General features: G+C 42.9%; 1 protein-coding gene across 11 annotated transcripts in view; it reads right to left on the reverse strand.

The window, feature by feature from the left end:
• The window catches only part of APBB2 (amyloid beta precursor protein binding family B member 2), a 215,238-nt gene that overhangs the window by 17,471 nt on the left and 173,122 nt on the right, over nucleotides 1-24,645 (reverse strand). Inside the window, exon 1 of one of the 11 annotated variants that reach the window (XM_068402960.1) lies at nucleotides 5,193-5,257. The exons of 9 other annotated variants lie outside the window; for them this stretch is intronic. The gene's annotated coding sequence lies outside the window, so the exon portion shown is untranslated. Of the gene's footprint in view, nucleotides 1-4,752; nucleotides 4,928-5,192; nucleotides 5,258-24,645 lie in introns of those variants that run through there. One more of the 11 variants, XM_068402958.1, reaches the window with a different exon arrangement.

The following is a 24,645-nucleotide window of genomic DNA, read 5'->3' on the forward strand; positions in this document are numbered from 1 at the left end:
CAAGCACACCACTTCTGTTGATACAGGATTACAGAGAAGGGATACTGCATAATAGGTTGGTTTTTTTTTTTTAAATCATTTGCACATGTACTACATGATCCTCTAGGATCTTTCCAGTTATAGGAACTGGATATAAATCAGTACTCTGGAAAAAAGCTAGAAAACCAGAAAATAAGTGAGAAAAATATTTGGCTGCACAAGTGGGTAAGACTGGGTCTGCTGAATAGTAAAAAATCCAGTAGAAATTTTTTTATTTTGAAAGAGTATAGGACTAGGGAGAGACATTTTAGAAAGCAATTTAGAGAATTGCATAGACAATGTAAGGTGCTAAGTAGAAAGGAATTTCATTTTGATTTGCTCTTTTACGCTCTTTAATTGGCAAATGTCTACAGTAATTGACTAAACCTTAGATAGCCATACCTATTTAACACCTGGCTAAGCATCACTTAGCTGCTCAGCCTTGGATGAATATGATCACATTCAATGCAATTTATGCTAATGTTGTCCTGTTTGAGTAGCAGTCATAGCCATTTGCCACTATTAGCTTAAAGACCTAGGAGACATCCCAATTAAGTACAGCCTGAAAGAGCAGCACATCCTCCATTACCTTCTCACTATAAACTTATTTGTAGTGTAGAACTGCATTAATCCTTTTTTTTTTGTTAAAGAACCCCAACACTCTAGCCTTGAAGTCTGAAATAAATTTTTTTACTCTTATCAATCAAAACTAAATTGCCGCTATTTAAAATGACTCTATTAAAATGATACACATGCAGGAAAATGTAAATCGCTTTACAGATTTATGTATTGCAAATTGTAACAAGAATCCTTGAACCAGAAAATGCTATCCTCTGGGCTTGGCTTCAAATTGATTGAAATTCATCCAGAACAGCCTACAGAAGATGACCTTGATTTCTACATACTGGTGTGACTGTACAGACTCCTGCGACTGCGGGGTCACAGAGCACACGCCCCCAGGCTGTGGGGAAACAGTCTCCTGAGTCTATCACCTTCAGGCTTCACTTTGCTTTCCTGCAAACAGCTGACCAGCGATTTGTGAAAGCAGGAAGAAAAAAGAGGAGAGCAGCCACCACTATGGCAGACCGGGGTCAGAAGGCACCTGGCAGGAGGCTGCCATTCACTGGTGATGAATGTCCACGCGAGCGGAGTAAATGAGCAGAGAAGGAGAAAAGCAAGGGAAGTGAGAGGAGACACATGAGAAGAAAAGCAGATAAATGTAACACCAATAAGACCATGCTTGATAAGAGTTTTTCAACGACACACAAATATTTCAGTATCACAAACGGCAGAGAAGATGAGGTGCAAGAAACTCTACAGTAATACACATGACAGAAATTACAGATCTTCTGGAATAACACTTGAAATTTTTTATCGAGACTGCTCTTTCACATAGGAGAACAGGGAATGATGTATGGCTGCACTGAAGCCTGAGATTCTGTTCAGTTCACTTGTCTTTTTATTAGGCTCACGTCAAAGAGTTTGCAAAGTTAGGGACAAAAACCCGAAGGGAAGAAACCAGAACTAGATGAAACAAGCAGCATTCACACAAGCTGCAAAATCTATTTGTAGATTTACTGAGGACCTTTCAACTTTATTTCACCTGCCAAATACCAGACAGTCACTGAGTGAAACCACTGCTTTCCATCCACACCCTCCAAAGGAAACCCACAGCCCCTTCTCCAGATGACCACACCAGCCACTTTGGAATCAAATCCTGCAGGAGGAGGAAGAAAAATAACTACTCCCATGAGTCTTCTCCTTCCCATTTCCCACAGATAGTCATGGTGCATTTAACCCCGTGTACTCCTCTCTCCTCAGTGCTTAGCATTGGAAGAGATGTGGGAGAGAAGTTTCCCTACATTTCTGACAGTTTCTGGCTATCCTAAAAACATACATCCTAAAGACTTACAATTTTTCTTCACTCCAAGAGCTGCACCCTATAGAGCTCCTGCACCTCTTTTGCTGTTCCCCAGCTACAACCAGACTTGGCCACCATTACACTATTCTGGTCATTAATTTTTAACCCAAGTAGTTAAGATGCCCTCTCAAGTGGAGATTTTTGGAAGAATTTTCTTGTTTCAGTTCTCACACAACTTTAAAATGTGTTTTCCTTGCAGCAAAACACCAGTTCTGCATTTATGAAATTCCCCTCAAATGGTCTGGCACAGCTTGTTTTTCTAATTCATGCATAAAGTTTGTAGGGCAAATTATCCCCCGCTGAAAGGCTGTTTGCTTCATTCCTTGATAACGTCACTTGTTAAGTCTCAAGGAGGAGCTATGGCTACTTTTGTGTGATACTCGGAGGCTTTAATCTGGCAGCCCTAAACCACACAGCCTGCCAGTTTTGCTTTGATGTCTTATCTTTGCCACAGTTCTGCATGCTTCCAAAATTTGTTAAAACCCTCACAGAGCTGATACGTCCGATACCCAGCTCAGCCTTTCAGAGCCCAGCGCTTCCAAGCCTGAAAGCATTTGCACGACTTTCACTCCAATTTCCTTCCTGTGGACTGATCCTCATGAAGCCACAGAAGCTGTTTCCCTAGACGTGCTTCCTGCCTCTCAACCCTGCCCACCACCTTCTCTTGTTGGGAGGGGACAGGACTCCCGCCAGCCTTGCCACCACTGCATCACTACCCAGAAAGATGGCTCTGAGATGTTACAAATCATTTCCCTTTCTACTACCAAGGGCTATATTCCACCCCTGCAAAGGGCCACAGATTCACAGAGGTGGAGTCATGTCAAAGCATGACTCAATATTTAAGCTCTCCAGATCCATGAGTTATGTTAACATAATGACAACAGAACAGATTGTACAGCTAAGATTTATGTTCCATGCTGGTCCTCCTTCCCAACTTCACCTCATGATCATATGGCTGAAGTACTACTGTCAGGGCAAGGAGGACAGACTATCACATGTGCCATCACATGTGCCATCCACACCCTCCAAAGACTGCCCTGGAGACTGCGCTGTTGTAGCACTGGCAGCACAAGGGGGGCCCAACTAACAGTATGCCACAACCAGCTGGTGCTTGGGGGTCAGATGGGGCTTGCTGCTGCTCACCAACTGCTACGCAGACACGGCAAGTTGACTTAGACCTCAGCTTGTTTTTTAAATGAACTTGAAGACAGAACCTCAGGGACAGATCCTATGAAAATCACTGACCGCTGACTTTATAGCTACAAATTTTTCATAGTGAATTTTTTTTTTTTTTTGCTTAATTGCTTCACAACATTTATGAAAACTGCACGGGCAGGGGGCTGCCCTCCTACCCTGCCCAGCACAGTTTTCAGGGTAAGGGCACACAAATGAGGTAGGCTGTCAAGGCCATTGTAGTTGCTGTTTCTCCTTTGTAGCATTGCAAACTGGTGTTTTAACTCCCCAGGATGGCCAGTCTAGCGTTTCTGATGAATGCTGAACTTCCTTAAAACAGATGAATGTGTTATTATGCCTGTGAACTTCTGAACAGCCTCTTTGCAGCAGATCCTGTAAAGTTGATTTTGATAAATTAGTAGTTAGCTGTTTTTGACAGATCTAATTGGAAGACGTGGGCCTTTATTTATAAGGAATATTTAAATATTTGATAAAGAAATATATCAAGTTGAGATGCTCAAAGCACTACTACAGATTTAACTGAAGAAGACAGCAGACTACACTAGAACAGTTAATCTCTCCGGTGTGATTTGTTTTATAAGTAGTGCTTACTAGTTCTCCTTTGTTCTTTATTATTCAGATGGAGAACACAGCAATCGCACACAGATACTACCCACAAATCTGCTTGCTGCACACTTTTGCAAGTGTTAGTCTGAGAGGATCATGGGTTCCCACATGCATGAGATCTACATTAGATTGCAAAGCCATAATCAAGAAAGTTCAAACACTTCCCTAGGCCAACGCCGCCTGAAGAATTGATTAAAAACCAGTCAAGTCTGGAAACCGTTCTCATTATATTCCACAAAGCAAACGTGAGGAACAGTCCGCATCTCTAAACCACATTTCTTCCGCCCAGTCCCAGTATCAAGTCCTTGCAATTTAGAAGAGCAAACAAGCCCCAGATCTCATCTGAGGGATGCAATTCTATCACTATGAGCTTTGGAGAGGCTGCAGCCCTTGTGCTGCAAAGCAGCTGACTACAATGCCTTACTGTCTGCACTCCCATGAGACAGGAAGCATTGTAGAGAATCCCAAACGATCCCTTTGTACATCCAAACAAATCAAACATACTGGGGACAACTTTTCTTCAAACTGAAAGGACAAGTGACCAACCCAGCCGGATCCAAAACAAACACCAAAACCAGGAAATAAACATCGACCCTTCCAACTCTTGCTAAACTTAGCTCTTAAATCCCCTGCTCTTAGCATCTTGGGGTTTAATTTTTTTTTAAATAAAAGGTGGGATTTTAATACCACTTTCCTGCACTTCAGATTACAGAGAACAATGATATCTAAATTTTAAACTCAAAACACTAGAAGCAAGTATCAAGACCCCCTGCATGGCATGATTTTAAACTGTTCTAGTACTTGAGGATTTGGGACCCAGAAAAAAACGAACAGCAGGCAATTCAACTTGACAAATACTGTTAATAGCAAGGTGAAAAGGTGACAGAAAGATGTGAATTTACTCACTGAAGTTTAGCTTCTGTTCACTGACACAAGCAAACCGAAACAAGCATTGTTTGGTGCATGCCGGAACGATAAACACACAGAATAATGGAAAAATGAAAACCATTTACCTCTCTCTGAATCCCAGGGAAGCATGAAGAAACAGAAAGAGCAAGTTAGAAAGCACTCACGCAGACAGAGCTCCAGAATACAATGAGACAGAGAAGCTGAAAGAAGTGCTGTACAGTTAATATTCGCTGTTTGTTTGTAGCACAGTGTATCTAAGCATACTGCCACTATTTTGTCGAATCCTGTTGCTCTGAAGTTTGTATTTTTGGAAACATGCAACAAAGTCAACAGGCATCAGCTGAATTTAGAGAGGCAGCGCAGGCATATCAACACTGGAAGGTAATCAAGCTTAAAATACCACACGCAAGTCCAGGAAGTAGTATGCACAAAGCATAAATAGACATACAAGGTGCATGAACCTTCCTTCTTCCAAAACAACACTATTTAAAGCAGATACTGACAAAACAAACAAGAATAATGCTTCAGGCTGTGAAAACCTTACGTTGTTTAAATGGAAAGAGTAGAAAGGTTGTCATGAGGTTTTTTTAATGCCTTTTCCAAAAGCTCACGCACGCTCCAAGGTCACTTGGGCTTCTCTGAAAGTTGTACCCTGCAGAAGTGACAGCCTGGGTAACAACCTCACATGAGCACTGAGCTGATGCCAGGACGTATAAAATCACTGCACACCTTAACTTCTGAAGCACTTCAGCAACCACTAACTCTTGGTACGACTTAACCAACACCCCTTTCCCAAAGGCGAAGGTGGGCAGGAGAGGCACAAGGCTTCCCTGGCTGGGGGCCGCCCTTCTCCTCCTTCCCACAGAGCTGCTCTGCCTGCCCTGCTCCTGCCTGAGCCCCGGGGAGGGCTCACTGTGGGTCCCCAGCACCCACTGCTGCTGGCTGCTTTCTAGGTCACAGCAGCCACCACGAAATCCCAGCAGCGTGAGTTCGTGGGTATAGGCACACTCCTGGAGCTGCTCAAGTCCTGCTCTCCCGCCCCTGCCTCCTACACGCATCTCACAACTCCCCTCTTTTAAGAAGGGCTCATCTCCAGTGAGCATCGGAGCAAGGTTCATGGACTGTGCACAAAAATGTGGGACCCTACACCATCCCAGTTTGTAACTGACTGAGAAAAAAGTAGTGGAGTGGAAAAATCACCCTGTCTCAAGTAATAAGGGCAGGATTAAAGACAGAGCACACTGAGGGGAAGGGATCCAATTCCCATTAGACATCTCACTTTAGCAAGCTTGCAAAGCTTACAGGGATTGATCTGCTGCTTAGAAATGGCTTAGTGAGTAGATCTGGAATAAACATGCTAATGTGTTGCCGCTTGTCTGCGGCAAGCTCCGTTCGGTTGCTGGCTGGCCTGAGGCTATCCGCACCCCAGGGCCATTGAGCACTGACACCAATGTGAGGATGCAACAAATGGCGTTTATTTAACTGCGCAACAGCCTTATATAGTCGTCTTGTCCCGTACAAACTCACACGATACTTGCACATCCTGCTCCTTTCGCCACGCCTACCTTCCGTTACAGCCCAAGATTTTCCGGTTGCCGTACCCTAATCTACCTACACTAATGCATCCATTCAACACAGGAATGCAAGTCAAACATAGATGTACGTGTATATAGCTAGAGGTTTATTTTCTTTCTTATGTCGAGATGAAACCTCTCCTGGTGCAACTTGTACCCACTGCCCCTTGCAATCTCCATGTGGCTCCTTGTGAAGAATAATCATTCACTGGAACAACCTCTCCAGGGACATAGTAGAGTCCTCATCACAGGAGGTTTTCAAGATATGACTGGAGAGGGTGCTAGACAATCTCATCTAGGCTCCCCTTCCCATGAAAGGCTGGATCAGGCACAGTCAGCATGAGTTTATGAAAGGCAGGTCCTGCTTGAGTAACCTGATCTCCTTCTATGACAAGGTGACCTGCTTAGTGGATGAGGGAAAGGCTGTGGATGTTGTCTACCTAGACTTGAGTAAAGCCTTTGAAACCGTTTCCCACAGCATTCTTCTGGAGAAACTGACTGCTCACGGCTTGGACGGGTGTACACTTCGCTGGGTAAAAAACTGGCTGGATGTCTGGGCCCAAAGAGTTGTAGTGAATGGAGTTAAATCCAGTTGGCAGCCAGTCACAAGTGATGTTCCCCAGAGCTCAGTACTGGGGCCAGTTCTCTTTAGTATCTATATCAACGATCTGGACAAGGGGATCAAGTGCACCCTCAGTAAGTTCACACACGACACCAAGTTGGGCGGGAGTGTTGATCTGCTGGAGGGTAGGAAGTTCTGCAGAGGGATCTCGACAGGCTGGATCGATGGGCTGAGGCCAACTGCATGAGGTTCAACAAGGCTAAGTGTCAAGTCCTGCACTTGGGTCACAACAACCCCATGCACCGCTACAGGCTTGGGGAAGAGTGGCTGGAAAGCTGCCTGGCTGAAAAGGACCTGGGAGTGTTGGTCAATGGCTGGCTGAATGAGCTGGCAGTGTGCCCAGGTGGTCAAGAAGGCCAACAGCATCCTGGCTTGTATCAGAAATAGTGTAGCCAGCTGGTCTAGGGAAGTGATCATCCCTCTGTACTCGGCACTGGTGAGGCCGCACCTCAAATACTGTGTTCAGTTTTGGGCTCCTCACTACAAGAAAGACATTGAGGTGCTCGAGCGAGTCCAAAGGGCAACAAAGCTGGTGAAGGGTCTAGAGAACAAGCCTTATGAGCAGCGGCTGAGGGAACGGGGGTTGTTTAGTCTGGAGAAGAGGAGGCTCAGGGGAGACCTCACCGCTCTCTACAAGTACCTGAAAGGAGGTTGTAGCGAGGTGGGTGTCAGTCTCTTCTTCCAAGTAACAAGTGATGGGACAAGAGGAAATGGCCTCAAGTTGTGCCAGCAGAGGTTTAGATTAGATATCAGGAAAAATTTCTTCATCAAAAGGGTTATCAAGCAGTGGAACAGGCTGCCCAGGGAAGTGGTGGAGTCCCCATCCCTGGAGGTATTTAAAAGACGAGTAGATGTGGTGCTTGGGGACATGGTTTAGTGGTGGACTTGATGATCTTAAAGGTGTTTTCCAACCAAACCGAATCTATGATTCTGTGAAAGCAGCCAAGTTGGAAAGAAGATCCATATTTACAAACGTAATGGACATTCCCAGAAATTTTACAGTGAAATTGTGAGACTTAGCCTCATTGTAAAGAAGAAACATAGGGAGCTCTGCTCCACTTCCTTCCATGCAGTGAACTAGTAGTTTCCCCTTTTCAATATCCAGTGGTGACCTGTGTGGATCTCCCCAACCAAAACCCCACTCATTCCTTCGCTTCAGCTACATGGGCTTTCTACTGGGCTTTGCAGAATCAGCAAGGACTTTACCATGCCTATTACTAACATTTTATAAATTAAGAGGTTAAAAATTAGATCTCCGTATTGCAAATATTGGAAGTTTTTCACGCCTAAACAGTCCTTGATCCTATATTTCAGTGCCAATTTGAAAATTGGAACTGAAAAAGTAGTATCACTTTTACCTTCCCAGAAAACACAGTCAATGTTTCTAAGTAATATCAGAAGCAAAATATATATATAATTTTCTTCATGCATTAATCACTGGCTTTACATGAAATGGACAAACAGAGATTATCTCTCAGAAAAAGCTTTCTATTGGAAAAATCTTCCAGCAATTTAGACACAATGTACAGGGAGGGGTGGGGGGAATATCTTGGATCTAGCAGATTTTAACACAGTACAATTAGACACGAAACATGACCTGCTGGTGCAAACTCTTACAGGGAGATCTGTTAATTTCCCTATCCTTATGCAATATACAGTTGTACAGAGCAATCACCATTGCAGCTGCCAGCACTGACAAAGAAAAAAAGCACAGGAGGAATTTCAGGAAGGTGAGAGAAAAATATGAGCAGTTGGGCTGCTGGACTTCTCTGGGCAGCAAGGTACGAGCAGGGCTCCAGCTGGAGGACTCCCACACCACAGGATGCACGTGAATCAAGGAGGGCTGCATCCTGCTTCTAACCAGTTAATTACAGCTTTCCAATTAACCCAATATCTCCTCATAGAGTGTCTTGTAATTTAGGAATTATTTTCACACAAAAGACTATTTGCCTGCATTCTCTTCACATTCTGGTAGCTTGAATATGGTTGAATGATTTACCTTTAAACTTAACATAAATAAATAAATTTTTAAAAACTAATCCCAAGGCTAAAAAGCAGACATGGAAAGTTTCAGTTCAAATGGCAGATTTTGCTGATGGCTCTAAGTGCCAGGAATGCTGCAAGAGCAGCTGTGCAAGTGCTTCGGCATGGTGCTCTACACATCCTTTTCCAAGCTGAGTGAGTTAAAAGGGGTCAAGCCAGAGCCTGCCAATAACATGGGAAGATGACACCTAGAAAATTGTGTCAGGGTTGCTAAGCAGGATTTGAGATTCCTTTCTGAGGGGAAAAGGCCAAGACCCCAGAGGAAAACAGCCCATGATCTTCCAACCTGCAGAGGTGTGAGAAAGGAGCACCCCCCCAGAGCGAGCCCTGAGGGGACACTGCCTCCTCGGGAAGGGGGTGACAGTCTCCCCACCCCTTCTGCCAGGCCCATTTATTCCAGGTTGTTTTCCAATTAGCACCTTCAGACGCAGCACACTGTGGTACTGCTGAGGGTGCCTGCGTCCCTGATCACCCCCTTTCATCTGCACTCCTCTCGCAGAGGGTTACAGAATCACAGAATCACAGAATGTTAGGGATTGGAAGTGACCTCGAAAGATCATCTAGTCCAATCCCCCTGCCGGAGCAGGATTGCCTAGACCATATCACACAGGAACGCGTCCAGGCGGGTTTTGAATGTCTCCAGAGAAGGAGACTCCACAACATCTCTGGGCAGCCTGTTCCAGTGTTCGGTCACCCTCACCGTAAAGAAGTTTTTCCTCATATTTATGTGGAACCTCCTGTGTTCCAGCTTGCACCCATTGCCCCTTGTCCTGTCAAGGGATGTCACTGAGAAGAGCCTGGCTCCATCCTCGTGACACTTGCCCTTTACATATTTATAAACATTAATGAGGTCACCCCTCAGTCTCCTCTTCTCCAAGCTAAAGAGACCCAGCTCCCTCAGCCTCTCCTCATAAGGGAGATGTTCCACTCCCTTAATCATCTTCGTGGCTCTGTGCTGGACTCTCTCTAGCAGTTCCCTGTCCTTCTCGAACTGAGGGGCCCAGAACTGGACACAATATTCCAGATGCGGCCTCACCAGGGCAGAGTAGAGGGGGAGGAGAACCTCTCTCGACCTGCTAACCACACCCCTTCTAATACACTCCAGGATGCCATTGGCCTTCTTGGCCACAAGGGCACACTGCTGTTGTACCTGGCCCAGGGACGCAGTGGAGGCAAGACAGTTGCAGAGAGCGGTGTAACTGATGGGGCACCAACCTGTGGGAGAGGTCTTCACACTACCTGACAGTACCTGAGTACAAGAAAATTTTTCCTTCCAGCCCTGAGTTCTGTACGTCAGTGACTGATGCAGGTTGCATCCTGGAGGCTGATCTTTGATATTCAACTTCCACCCCACAAGCTGAAGGGTAATGGAGGTTTCACTGGGAGGTGGATAAACTGAGAGACACAGTGGTAACACTCATCCCCCCAAAAACACCCACAACGTGGCACTTGTGAGGTCGTATCTGGATTTCTGCACCCAAGTTTGGGCCCACCAGTACATGGGCAGGAGTGACAACCTGGAGCAAGTACAGCTGAGGGCCACCAAGGCTGCGGAAACCACGTTTGTTTAGCCTGTAGACTAAGTGGGCTTGTTTAGCCTAGGCATGAGGTAATGGGGCGAGGAGCTAATTAGTGTCTCCCACTTGCTCATGGGAGGGTTTAAAAAACAGAGCAAATCCAAGTTCCTTTGCCAAGAGAGCGGGTAAGCCCAGAGAGATACTCCAAGAGGCTGTGCAATCTCTGTTCTTGGAGGTTTTTAAAAATACCAAGCAGGAACGGCCCTGAGGTAATCCTGAACCCTGCCCAGCTTTGGGCAGGAGGCTGGTCTAGGTGACTTGCTGCGGCCCTTTCCAGGGTAACTTTTTTCCCATGACTCTAACAGAAACGCCTCAGCACACAGGATGGAGACGAGCTGTGCACATGGACATGGCGATGCTGTGCTTACGAAGCCAGCCAGCCTACGGGCCTGTCTCAGCGTTGGGCAGAGGGAGGCTGGCAGGGGCGAAACGACCTGAGAGCCCCGCCAGCTCAGGTCCCCCGAGCGCCCATCCATCCCTGCGACCAGGACAGACATCCTGGATGCCAAATACTCCACAGTTGCTACTGTTGTGTCTTCAACAACAGTCACTGCAAGACTACAGTGTGATGGAGAGCAAACCACACCAACAAACGCAACAGCTTTTGTTCTTGTTGGCATCTCCAATAAGCTATTTAAGGATCAAGGTGATGCTCCCATGCTTGGCTAACATGTTAGTGGGGGTACTGCACTGCATGTGAGCCTGGGAGAACATTAGGAATCTACTCCCCTGTACCTGGGCAGAGTGAATTTAAGTCTACAGCCCAACCATTTTTGTGACTGACTCAGCTAACAGGGTGAAAAGGTTACCACTTTACACCTCTTCATTCCTGTAGCTTCCCCTGGAGTCTGGCTGACTGCAGCTTCCCCAATTGTCTTTTTGAAGCAGATCAGAAAAAATAAGGCTGCCATGTGTCACCTACACCCAGAGCAAGTACAGAGGTCTGTCCTCCAACCTCTGCAGTCCTTAAACATTTTCACATGGGACTACACCCATCAGCAGCAGCCCTGGCCATCTCTCTTCCTAAGAGATAAAGACCAGCTGAAATGTCTTGGCTTTCAATTACTGGAGAGTTTTAGTGGAGTAAAACACATTTTAACTGATTAAAAATAATGACACATGGGACAAGCCTTTTGTCTTTATTTACAGTTATAAGTACTTGCCCAAGCATATCCTCTGAGCCACAAAAGAGGCCCTACTCCAATTTTCTAATTTGTAATTACAAAGTCTAGTAGCACTTAATGCAGCAAAATGTTTATGTAAAATGTATTTACACCTCAATAACATAACATGAACAGATAAAGGAAACAACCTTCATTTCTGTGTATTTGGAAGTCTCTCTGTTGCTTAGAAAATGATTATGTCCTTCACTTATGGATGCCATTAGAGAAATATAGTTGCTTTCACTGAAAGAAAAATGGCTGTGGTTTATAATTTTTCTAAGGGTTTAGTAGCTTTTTAACCCTTTTTTCCTTTTTCTAAGTAGTCCTTAAGCCTTTTGTCTTCCAGTAAGTATCAGACTATTCCAGCAGATTGGCCTTGAGTTTCTGGGTACCTGTCACCACCAGGATGGAGACTGAGTAGAAAAGTACAACTAACACTTTCTGCAGAAATTCCCTGTTCACTGTGGGCCAGATTGTGTCATCAATTTTTAAGCAATTCTCTACTGGTAGCAAAGAAGATTTCTGCTTAAAAATTGATGGCTTGATCCAGTCTTCTGTTGCTAATCATATATTATGAAGACTACTATAACCTAGTCAGATTCTATTTTTAAAATAAAAGGAAAATATGAGACAAGCTTACACATTATACAAATCTACATTTTGTAAAGACTAAAGTGTACTCTTAAGATCAGAGGCTCTGAATCAGTAAGTCCCACTGATAGTTTGGGTGCTAGACATCACACTGGTATCTGACAGGCAAGCTGGTTCCTTGTTACTCCTCAAGTCCTCTCCATAAATAAGCAACCTCAGGTCACTCTACCATTTCTTCAGGGTTTCCCTCATCGGCACACACTCAGTGACAGTGACTGAAGACCTGAGATGAAAGAGTGGGTGCACTTATAGCTCCCTGAAGCACATGGCCACCCCAGACACCTCCTCTCCTGATGTAAGCCAGGGGCATCTTTCATAACCCACTGCAGACCATTTCCCTCTCCTTAGGAAATCTTATGTTTAGCTTGTTAGGGAAAACAAACACATTTCTGGAAGTATGAAAAGACCTTCAAATGGCAGGTCACCTTTTCCCCAGATCACTAGGCCACTATTTTAGATGGGTCAGTTGGAGATAAGATTTTCTGGTTTCATTTTTTTAAGAATTATTCAATTCAGCCATAAAGATACTTCCAATTTGGAAACTTCTTCAAACATACAGAAAAGGCTTTACTATCACATCAAAATACAACAACAACAACAACAGAGGATGTTGTTTTCTTTCGCAGATACCAAACCAATTCAGGGACATGCCAGTTATTTTCTAATAGGCGGAAATGAAACTGAACGCTTCTTACTGACTTGATATTCCCTGATTTAGAATTGTTAAATTTCAGTTTTTGACCTGGATTAACTTCACCCAGAAAACAAGGTTATCTCAGCCTATCTCAAACTACGCTGGAGCAAAGTGTGCACTCTAACACAAATTAAAGCTATATAGAGCATTTGAATCAATACGAGCACTCTAATATCAATTAGATCAGAATTTTGTCCCCAGTAATACAGAGTTCTCCTTCATGCCATGAAACACTGGAAACTCCGAACGGCAAATCAGAAAGTCTTGCTCAACAGGATACCCAACAGACTATAACAATACAAAAACCACCATGGACTTTCAATACACACCTTAATTATCTAAAACACTAATTCAGACAGTTTGTTTAATCCTCATCTGTATTCCAACTGATCAGTGTTTAAAATATCTTCACTGATAAGGTAATTTATTTATATAGACCCACCGCTGCAGAAGGGAAAACTAACCTCTACTTTTAAAAAACGATAAATTCTAAATGGTATTACATAATGAAACCCCACTATCTCGTTCCTTCTTTTAACTCCTTATGAAAATAAACAAGCCAATTTTTACTGAGAAATTCTCCAGGGCTAAATAATATAATTTTTCTCACTCACAAGTTGTTATAATTACACTAACTGCAAGGCAACAGCTACAAAAACATAATTAAAGCCATAGTTTTAAGATATGAAACACTTAAAATATTTCCCTGATAGAGATCAAGACTCAGCAATGTTTGCTATCCTTTAAAGAAAGCAAAAATTACTGCACAGAACAGGAAGAGCAATGAGGTTCCATAACATGCGAGAAACCTAATTTAAGAGTGGAGCTGCTGAGTTTAAAGAATAAGATAAATGTGCTTGTCTCTCTTCCCTCCCCTCTGCACCCAGTGTAATGAGGATTCAAAGCTATATATCAATTAACAAATCAATGAAATTTCTCCTGCTGCGAATTGTTTATGAATACAGATAGGATTAAGCAAGCACAATGACCTCAAGGCAATATATTACATTCAAATCATGAAGTTTCCTCTTCTGTCGAAAGAGCTATTAAGCATTTCACTTCAACTACACACATTTTTACATGCATGTATCCTCCCCCACCCTCCTCAGTGTAATACTTCTTGTGTCTTTAAACATGTTTACTTCTTTTGGAGCTCTACAAAGATTTCAAATTGCACCATCTCCATTCAGTTATGGGCTGAAAGAAGAAAGCCCAGATTAGCTACCTAGAAGTTAGCTGGGAATTACACATAAATAATTATGCAGGCACTGTATGTTTGGGGGAAAACACAGGGAGGTTTCTTCTCTTCAGTAAAAGAGGTTTCTACTGTTCTTAACTGCAGAGACTTCTTATCCATTAACACAGCATTACCAGTAAAAACAAATTATGATAATCCTCTACAGAATCAGGCTGGTCAATATGCAGCCCGTAACCACAGGCAGTTTAGGAACATATAATTCTGAGCTGAACACAGACCCCCAAACCTATTAATCATCAAGATCCATTAGTTGGCTTACTGCTCAAATGAGCAACATCTGAAGGGATAAAGGAGAGGGAGAACAGCATCAAACACTTACCGCTCAGCACACAGTCCAGTGGTTCTGCTACAGTGCTCTCCTGAAGGTTGTTAACTGTCAGCTTTTGGAGAAAAGAAATCTGACTTGCCTTTGTCACAGTAGGACCTGTAATTTGCCTTGCAGGCATCCACACAGAAGCTTTAGACTAATGAACCATAGCTTTGAAAATACAGCTCCAGACAAAGGCTACTCCTAACGTGAGACTGTGGTCTGGCGGGGAGGCTGAGGGTTTTTTTCTTGCCACTTTTAAGTTTCTTACCTTTTTTGTTGCAGCAAACAGGAATTTAATGCTGAGCACGTCATACACAAACACCCAACTCAACGCTCTGCCCAGTCCCCGTCTCCGTTAGCATATATCTAGGCATCAGATGATGCAAAGTGCACTTGATGCAGCCGTGTACTTGTATATCAACGACAGGGACCAAATACCCCCGAGAACAGCAGCTCATTCATTTTGCATCCAGTTGAAGCACATCATGTCAGCTCCCACCCTCCTCACGGACTGTGCACGCTTGTGTTTGCTGGCTCCAGCTGTGAGCGAGTGGGTGCTTCTCCCTGGAAGGCACTGCTCCATCAGGGGTGTGTCTTTTCCTCCCTTCCCATTGCTTTTCCCATTTGCTCCCCTCACTCTGACCCACAGAAAAGGTCCCTCTCCTCCCCCTTTAACGAGTCTTCACTGCTATGCGTTGTGTTTCTAGCCTGTAAACTTTCAAGATTAATCTGCTGTGACAGAAGCAATCTTTTGGGGAAAGCCGAAGTGTGCACCGAGTCTCCCCTCCCAATTTTGCAAAATCAGTGCAAAGCTGTCACAGTGTGACTCTGAACTAAATGCAACAGAGAAAGAAAGTCTCTTTAAAATGCAGCAAAGATTTACGGCCAAATCCAAAATTTCAGACAGAAGTACAACTGCATTTACTTCAATGAAATTACACCGCTTATGCTAGAAGTGAGATTTATCCTTGAGCTGTAAAAACAAACATACCAAATAATTTGATCTTCCAGAACAGGCTCAAGCAATAACAATAAATCTAATTTAGAGGTGTTGCTTGCACTAAAGGTGACAATAAACACAATGCTCCTGGACCTCCGGTTTTTATTTGGGAAAACTCCCCATCAAATGTGCTCAACCAGCAATAAGGAGCTGCTTCCACAGGGACTGCACTCAAAACATGGTGGGGCTTAAACCCCATCCCGGGGCATTCAGCTTTCACAGCTACCCACAGCATTGCACATCACTCCTCCTGGATGCAGGGGAGGGCTGGAGGGAAGCAAATTCTGATCGAGTAACAACCACAATGGCATGAGGACATGGGTCACCACGCTGCACACCACTCTTCTCGATCCAAGGAACTCGCTCCTTCAAACGTGCCAGCGGAGCTACTCATGGGATCACACCCTGCCCTCCTCAAGGAAAACGAGCCAACATGGCAAATGCCCACAAACCAGCCTCTTTAAACTAGCTGAGCTCAACGTGAGTGAAGGTAGGGCAGGGAACATGACCAGGTATATTTCCACCAGCAGATTTGAGAGGGTGAAAAGCAGTTAAGGACAGTTTTCTAGCAGTCACTTCTTCAAGCTGCACAGATGCATCGGGAGCAGGATGTCTGTTCACCACCTAAATACACCCTGAGAGTCTAGTGAGGTTCCTTCCTTCCCTCCTGTGTATCATCAACAAGGTTTGGCAGGACCAGTTACGCTCAACCAACAGCCTGTGCCATCCCAAAAGCTTTCCACCGATTTCCACAGGAGTAACAGGTTGGAATTTAATAAACAAATCTGTTGATGCTGCCTAAGAAGAAACAGATCCAACTCCTCCTTTCTTGGATGTGCTGGATGCCCAGCGCTAACAAGAATTCAAGGTCATGTAACAATTTTTGCACTGAAGCCAACAAGTAAGTTTTTGAAAGCCTTGACACAAATGTGGAACTTACTTGTGGGGAAAGAAAGATGCATTTTTATGGACAAGCAAAATGGCACCTGAAATTGGTCAAATGCAGTAAAATATACAGGCACTACATTTTTAATCCAGGTTCCAATATGCATTCAACATAACTTGTTTAAACTTAGAAATTAAGACAGAATTAATCTGATAACTATGACAACTACCCTCTCCATTGCTGTTCTCCTCTTTTACTCTCAGCAAGTAGCATACAACAGGATATGGTAGCCTTCCAGTTGGCCAAATGACAGCACTCCTGAGAACAATGTCAGACTCCGACTTAAAAGGCACCTAAGGAGAGAAGCCAGACTTTGCCATTTTAATATGCTGGAAGAGTTTGTGGGAGAGAACCACTCTTCCCTGAACCTCTCTTCAGTACCAGAAAAGAGATTCAGCAAAACTTTGGAAACCTGTAAAAATAAGTATAATTAAAACTACGTCCCAGTCTTTGAGTTTTTAGTTGGCTATCCAGTAAATGAACTGGGACTGAATTCTAATCCTGTGTTCGTTTTGGTATTTTGGTATGTGACTGATGCGATACTTACTGCCTGTGCACCTTTCAGTAACGATATGGCTAGATAGAAACATGCTGGCTCCCTTGCAGAGAAATAACTTGCCCTGGTATCAGCATTTCAGCTTCCCTTTCCCTTGCCCCACACTCTCTGTTCCTCTAAGTTTGCTGCTTCTACTAGTTGCTGTCTATGGAAAGGGCAACAGATTTACCTTTGCCACCAGCAACAGGAAAATCTCCCAGGGCTTGGCCAGCAGGCAGTTTCTGAAAATGAAAAACAATTTGGGCCCAATGTCTTCCCTGTTTGTGCACATGCAGTTTGCTTAATGACTACAAAAGTGCCTGTGTTTGTCGCTGGCAAAACTTAGCTTTACCAATCCTCAATTCCATGCAAAAATGTGAATTCAAACAATTTAAAGTGTTAGGTCTAGGCTTTGGGGGGCGGTTGTTCCTGATTCCTTAGAGTTTACTTCCCAATTACATATATTCTGAAAATGAAAGGTGAAACTCACACATAAGCCTTCTTTCATAAACTGTGTTTTAAAGAGTAAATGATCAATAACTCAAGTTTTGAAACAAGTCATGGAAGTTGCAGCACTCAGTATCAGCTGCCAAGTTTGGCTGACAGGCTCTCCCCAGCAACAACTGCCACCATAAACCACGTGAAAAATTTCCAGCACAAACACTGCACTGAGTCCCGTTTCCCACTGCCATCCAGCGCTGTGAGCTTGCAGCCAAATCACGAGGCAGGAGGGATCTTTCTACTGCAATTTACCTAGAGGCTGCAAAAGAAATGAACTTGCAGCAGATAACGGGTCAAATTTACACTGACAAAAAGATCACAAGCAGCAAGGTGAAAACTGCCCAGGAGAGCTCTCAGCTGACCAAGATCCAACAAATTCAACTGCTGCACTGCCAAAAGTGCCAAATTCAAGGCAGGAGGAGTGTTTTGGGGCATGTTGTATTTATACACAACACAAGTTGTTCCAGCCTCTCCCAGCTATCACGTGCTGCCCTCTCATGGGTCCCCAGCTGGGTTTTATGTCCCCAAGCTGCTGTGTTCCTCACTGGAGATAAGGTTCAGCCCAGCTCATAATGAGGGAGTGGATATTTAGCACCATAAAAAAAATCTGGGCAGATCTCCATGCATTTGGCAGTGATGATGTGCCCAACTCTCTGGTTAAACTGCCAGTGAACAGCAGGGCATCTGAGTAATTGAAATTAGCTTATACTCTAGACACAGGGGTGGGACTATGTTCTCCCCAAATTGATCAAACATTCCTATTGCACGGCCAGAAGCTATTTACCTCAGAGCAAAATATCAAGCGTCTCATCACACACAGCCCTGGTAATGCCAGCAGAGCCACGGCTGGACTAAAGGAACAAAAACACTTATCAGTGGCTGAGATCCTCATACCCACCCTGTGCATGTGTAAGGACTGAATCCAAGGGTTTTACATACAGAAAACTGTGAGGAAAAAAGAAACTGAATTTACGAGTAAGGAACCTGGATTCAGGTCACAGTTTACTTCAGTTTGAACATACGGAAACTGATATTATAGCAACAAATTAATGTTGTGAGGCCAAGAGTGTATTTTTGCAGGTGGAGAGGTAGTTAGCCCTAGCAGTTGCACTCACACTGTTGGCTCACGCTTGTAGACAAGTACACTTGTAGTCCTACACTTGAGATAAAAGCAGAAGCAGGTTTGCATCCCAGCTCCTGCACATGCAGCATTCAAAGCTCCACTTCTGCCTTACAGGAAGAGAAACAAACATTTCCCAAGCTTGCCCTGCGTTTTGTTATTCTGAGGCATCCATACTATCCTGAAGCAAAACATTTTGACGTTTCCAGGAAAGAAAAACTTAGTCCTTTTAGCAAAACTCAGAGCACAACCACAATGTCATTTAGTCTTTAACAACTGAAAAGCTTAAAACCTCCCACCCCATCACTGTGATCATCTACTTTCATCACAAATTATTGAGCAGCAACAGCAGTGTCAAATCTTCTAATTTATCTGAAATTTCATATTATTTTCAAAAAGAGGGGGGACAAGGTGAGGGATGAGTGAGGAAACATTTCATAAAGTTTAAATCCTGGATTCAGACAGGGATATGAGAATCTCCACACACACCACAAAAGTTTCCAGCACCCACGGATGGATGAGGAAAGTGTGAAATAATACCTTGAATCCTAAAGGCTCAAAAGTGACAGACTGAATACCTTTTATGAATGGCTGGGTTGGCAATATCCCAGAAGGGCTTTGCTTGTCTTTTAAGCTAAGGCCCTTGAAGCCATGTGTGTACTTCATAAATGAACAGAGGGCACAAGCAATTCTCAGTTTGCTTTCTCTAATTCATCTCATTATGTTCCTGATGGTAGCTGAGCAAAAGCAGAGATGAAAAGCAATTTTCCTAATAAAATGTACACAAATGATCCCCCCACCCCACCCCTGATTAAAAAAAAGAATCTTCCTTAGTGCATCTGTTTTCTTGTGGGTTTGGGTATTTTTAATCTTAAATGTACAGGTACATTGTTGGAGATATACATGTAAAGTTTATTTAGATTCTTCAGACAACACCAAAAGGAACAGGCAGAAAATAAACTTCTTAATCAACGAAGAAAGACTGATGATAAACTACAAAGCAAAAGCAATTCAATACATCCTCAGCAAACTGAACTGGACCTGCTACCAGCTTGCCAAAAGAAGGACCTGAACTACTATGAGATTGTGTCTGCAGTTACAGACAACAGGCCATAAGGACGCAGAGAACAGGCTGTAAGGACCCAGGTGGACCTTCTCAGTCTGAGCTACTGAAAAATTATTCGTTAAGTAATCTACAGTTCCTCTTTTTGCATCTTCTTAACAAATACAGCATCATCCCAAACACTGCCACGTGTCAGTAACAGGTATCCCAGAACACAGGCAAGCTCACTTTCATGGGTGCTTTTCTGAAGCGGAAAAATTAATCTACTTCAGCGATGTTAAACGTAAGATCAGCAGGACACCAGGTGAAATACTGAAGCCAGCCACCTTGCCTGACCTTGCAGACCTCAAACTCTTTCATACTCTTCTAAGATTCATAATAGGCTCCTATACTTTCCCACCTGCTATTTTGTTCTTCTATAAGAACCCTCATCCTGCTAAGAACATTTAAACTATTCTGCCACTCCCAGAGGTATTACATTGATTTTGTGAAGCAGTATCCAGGTTTTTCCAGGTCCACATCTGTAAGTTATGGACTAACCCAACTCATGTTGAAGTTAATAAAAAACTTCCCAGGAAGTATAAGGGGAATTTGGTCAGACTCAGGTGGCACATAAGCATACGTCCAATCAGCTTCGAAATTAATCAAGGTAGGGAGAAGGGAACTTCAAGCAGTAAGAAACTGAAATTCTAGCAACAAACGAGTTCTATGTTTAATGCATCGTTCAAATTATAGATTGAAATTATTTTAATGGCATTAAGATGAATAGCATTTATGTGAAGCAGACCATCATCATGAGATATAATGCACACGGATTTTTCAATGTCATTAAGCACAATTTTCTTCTCGCAAAAACAGGGATGTTCATGTTACACAGTTTCTAAATACAAAAACAACTCAGTAAAAAAATCCTAAATGTTTAAGACACTTGAATTACCTGTTGAAAAAAAATTTTTGGCTTACTCAAATTAGTGTTTATGTTTCTGCTAACAAATCTGCACGTATCAAAGAGACTTTAGTGGGTGATCCACCTCCATCGCCGGAAGGCAAGGTGTGCTGAATCCCACTGACAAACAAAGGCCCTTTTCCCTGGTGGAGCCAGTGTCAGGAAAGAAGCCAACATACCATCTTCAGAATTAAAAGCCTGAAGTAAAAATGCTTTCTAAATACATGTACTGGATAAGACAATATATGCTATGATTTACATAAAGATGTACTGCACATAAATATTTGAATTGCAATCAGCTAGTAGCAAACATGGAAAAGCATCCCAAGGCAGATGTGACATTTAAATAATTGAAGTGGTAAGCTGATAGCAAGAGCATCCTCTTATATTTTAGAGGCACATTCCAAATTATTATACCAGTGCAGTTCAGTCAAGTTTGGACACAGAACAAAATTTGGATCTTATTTTACTGTAACATATACCAAATTCCAGAAGAGCTTCAGCGGTCTATAAATACATAGGCGTGTGACAAGTTCCCTTGATATCAGGGGTATAACACTGATGCAAACATTAAGAGTGTGTTTATGTAGGTGGATATAAATATTTACATAGCAAAGACACACACAGACACATCCTACCTCTCTGACCCACTAGTACAGTACAGGCATAACCTGTTTGGACAGGAAGAACTAGAGACAGGTCATTTCCTGGCTGTACTTATACTTTTTAATTTGCTGTATTAGCAAGTTGTGAACATCCCACATTTCATTAAGTAGCACAACACCGAGCTAATCGAATGAAACTCTTTCCACTGCACAGTAAATTTTCTCCTCTCAGTTACTTTTTCAGAAATCTTTTGCCTGGTATAGTAACAATTTTTAGGAAGTAAAATTTTTGCCTACAATAGAAAACAGTAAGCGTAGTAAATATATATCTTACAAAAGGCTGACCTTTTCAAGGAAGCCACCACACAGCAGAAAAGTCTGTTACTGCTCATACAAACATACTATAATCAAGGTAACTAAGAGTGGTATTGAACATCTCAGTCAGCATGGTGCTTGTAAGTATTCTTAGCACAATTCTTCTTAAAACACTGCTCGTTTCTTCTGTGGTCTAAGCTCTCTGTGACTTTTCTCCTCAGAAAGTTTTTTATATGCCCACCTTATTAGTAACTGAACAGCTTCAATATAAATTAGACTAGTAAAGTGAAATCACTAGTGGACTAATTTGGTTTTCTCTTACCTGCTACAGAGACCTTAGACTAGACAAGGTCTTGAGATGAGAACAAAAGAATACAGTAAAGATTTTTTTTTTTTATTAAAAGTGTTATCAAATTGATATTATTTGACAGCCTTCATAAGGCTCTCAAAGCCTAGTTCTCTCATGACAACTTATTCCGTAAGTGGCTCCCTCTATACACAGTCCCTACTGCTGACATGTCATCTGAGAGGTGTGTAACTAAGAGTCTAACTTCATGCCCCTGAAGATGAGGCGTGGAAGGCAGATGCCTTCAACTGACTCCAACTGGTTTGGGAAGGAGGATGCTATTTTTTGTTAGCACAGCCTCCGCTGAGAGGAAGCAACAGATTGTGTATTCACCCAAGTGTATGACCAGGCAAAGTAAATAAGGTAAGTTTAAACCACCTTTGATTGTCACTTAAGACCAAAGTTTCTAACTGGGTGTTGAAAAACAAGGAGAGCTGCAGAGAGCCTGGGAGCGGGATGTTTTCTTTTCAGAGCTACAGAGCTGGAGAGCAGCTGCCTTTTGAGTCACTTGCATCACTGTTCTGCCACGGAGTTAAAGCAGCAGTTAAATCTAGGAATCCAGCCTGGATGTAGCATCTGCTTCACTAACATACAGTGAAAAAAACAATAGAAGAAATCACCAGATTTCCACCACAAGCTAGCAGTCAGTAGCTTTCCTGAGCCACAGACACTTTCAGAGAAAGCTCAGGCTATTCTTGAGGGACCTGTGCGATAGCCACTTAAAGTTCACCGATGACTCTAGTTGTACCCTAAAGCATTTGAGTTTAATAGCTGGAATCATAGGGAATGTGTAGAGATTTTCTAGCACAAATTTGTAGAAAGATTTTAAGCCAGGGACTCAGTCAATATGCCACCTTTTTTATTAATTGAAACAACCTGACTATATTGCAGTGGTTATTTGTAGCCCAGGTTTAGACATATCATTTGTCTTAACAGAAAGCTTTACAGCTGAACAATTCCAAGTGCTATTTAAAAAGCCTGCCTCCCAGAAGAAACACTAGAGACAATTCCCAATTACATGCAATATTTTCCATTATTTCCTTAAAACAAATACAGAATAGTAAAGACATGCTACAATAAAATACTGAAACAGGGTTCTGTTTAAGGTGACTAAGCATTTGTTGCCATGCTCAAGCTGCTAGCAGAGCAAGTGACACACTTTAAATGGTTGTCTGGTTGTTTTGCCCAGTAAGAAGGGAAGCCTCCCGCCATTTTTCCCACTTCTACACAAGCAAATGCCACAGCACTACCCTGAGCTCTCCTTCAGGGGCTTCTCTGCTTCTGTCCCCCTCTCCTTACAATTCTCCTCTTGTTTGTCCCAATTCCCTTGCTCCAGGAGACTTCTCCGCACTTGTGCTAATCTACTGCTACTGTGCTTCTCTGCTGCTGTTTCTGCATTTAAGCTTTTCAACAGTTACCAAGTATCTATAGCTTCATGGCCAAGACTTGCCCTAGGCATACCCTTTTTTCTCAGCTGCTCTCAAAGGGTGACACCATCTTTCGTAAGCACCTGAGCTGCTCACAAGCCTCATCTGTAAAACCAAAAAATCCCTCACTGTCACAGCTAATCACGTTTCATCTCATTAGTCACACTAGGCAGAACAGGTAGAGGGATGTTGCCCTAACACAGCTAAAGCCACTATTGATACAAACCCATCCATTGGTGCAAAACTGTGGGTGCTTATTTCAAGTTACTATGGGCCTATTTCAATGCATCTTCAGTCTACCATGTCTTTCATGTTAAATCCTGAAACTAAAGTAAACCAGTTTCATTAATCAAAGTAAGAATGCACACATACAGCTTATTGCACCCAGTTAACTATATTTGTTCGAAAACACATTAATTCTGTAAGCTTGACTGATTTCCCCTTTCACAGCTGTATTGTTTCATTACCCCCTCCTAGAACACGCTGCACTTGCAAACAGGAATGTCAGGCCTTATGGATATAAATGGGAAGTTTTGTGTAAATAATCACCTAAATTATTTCTTATGAGAGGGGAAAACACTATCAAAACATACAGAAATGGATATTCAGATGCAGTTGCCTTAGAGAAAAGGAGAAAGGAAAAGGTCACTCTAAAAATCCAGCTAAGAATATGGGTCAGAAAAGCCAGTAAAATCTTTTTCCTCCAGTGTAATCCCTCACCTATGCCCTATTTATGGGATTCCTCACAGTATGTTTTGTCCTTATTCCAAGGTTACAAGGACCGAGGGGAATAGGCAATATTGATTAATGGTGTCTCAGAGTTTGAAAAGTACAGCTGGAATTACACATTCTTTGAAGGGTGTTATCATTTCAGAAGAGCAGGTGCAAAAGCCATCTCAGTTTTAATTTTCTGCTTTTCTTGACCACATCTCTTTAATGCAGAAGAGAAAGTTTATTATTCATTATCTCATAGAGCTTGATAAGCTTCTGTTACAGAGTTGGAGAAAGACTCAATCTCAGAGCACATTCAATCATCACCTCAAAGGGAAGGCAAACGCAGAAGGCCATAAACATCCCCCTGAATGATGCATCTGTAAGCCACACTGCATCACCGAAGCCTGATGTGTTGCTTGTACACAAATTATTTTAGAATCACAGAACCACAGAATCATTTAGGTTGGAAAGGTCCCTTAAGATCATTGAGTCCAACCGTTAACCTAACACTACCACGTCCACCACTAAACCATGTCCCTAAGCACCACATCAACACGTCTTTTCAATACCTCGAGGGATGGGGACTC

Source organism: Nyctibius grandis, chromosome 6 (assembly GCF_013368605.1).
Source record: "Nyctibius grandis isolate bNycGra1 chromosome 6, bNycGra1.pri, whole genome shotgun sequence".
In the NCBI taxonomy this organism is placed as follows: Eukaryota; Metazoa; Chordata; class Aves; order Nyctibiiformes; family Nyctibiidae; genus Nyctibius; species Nyctibius grandis.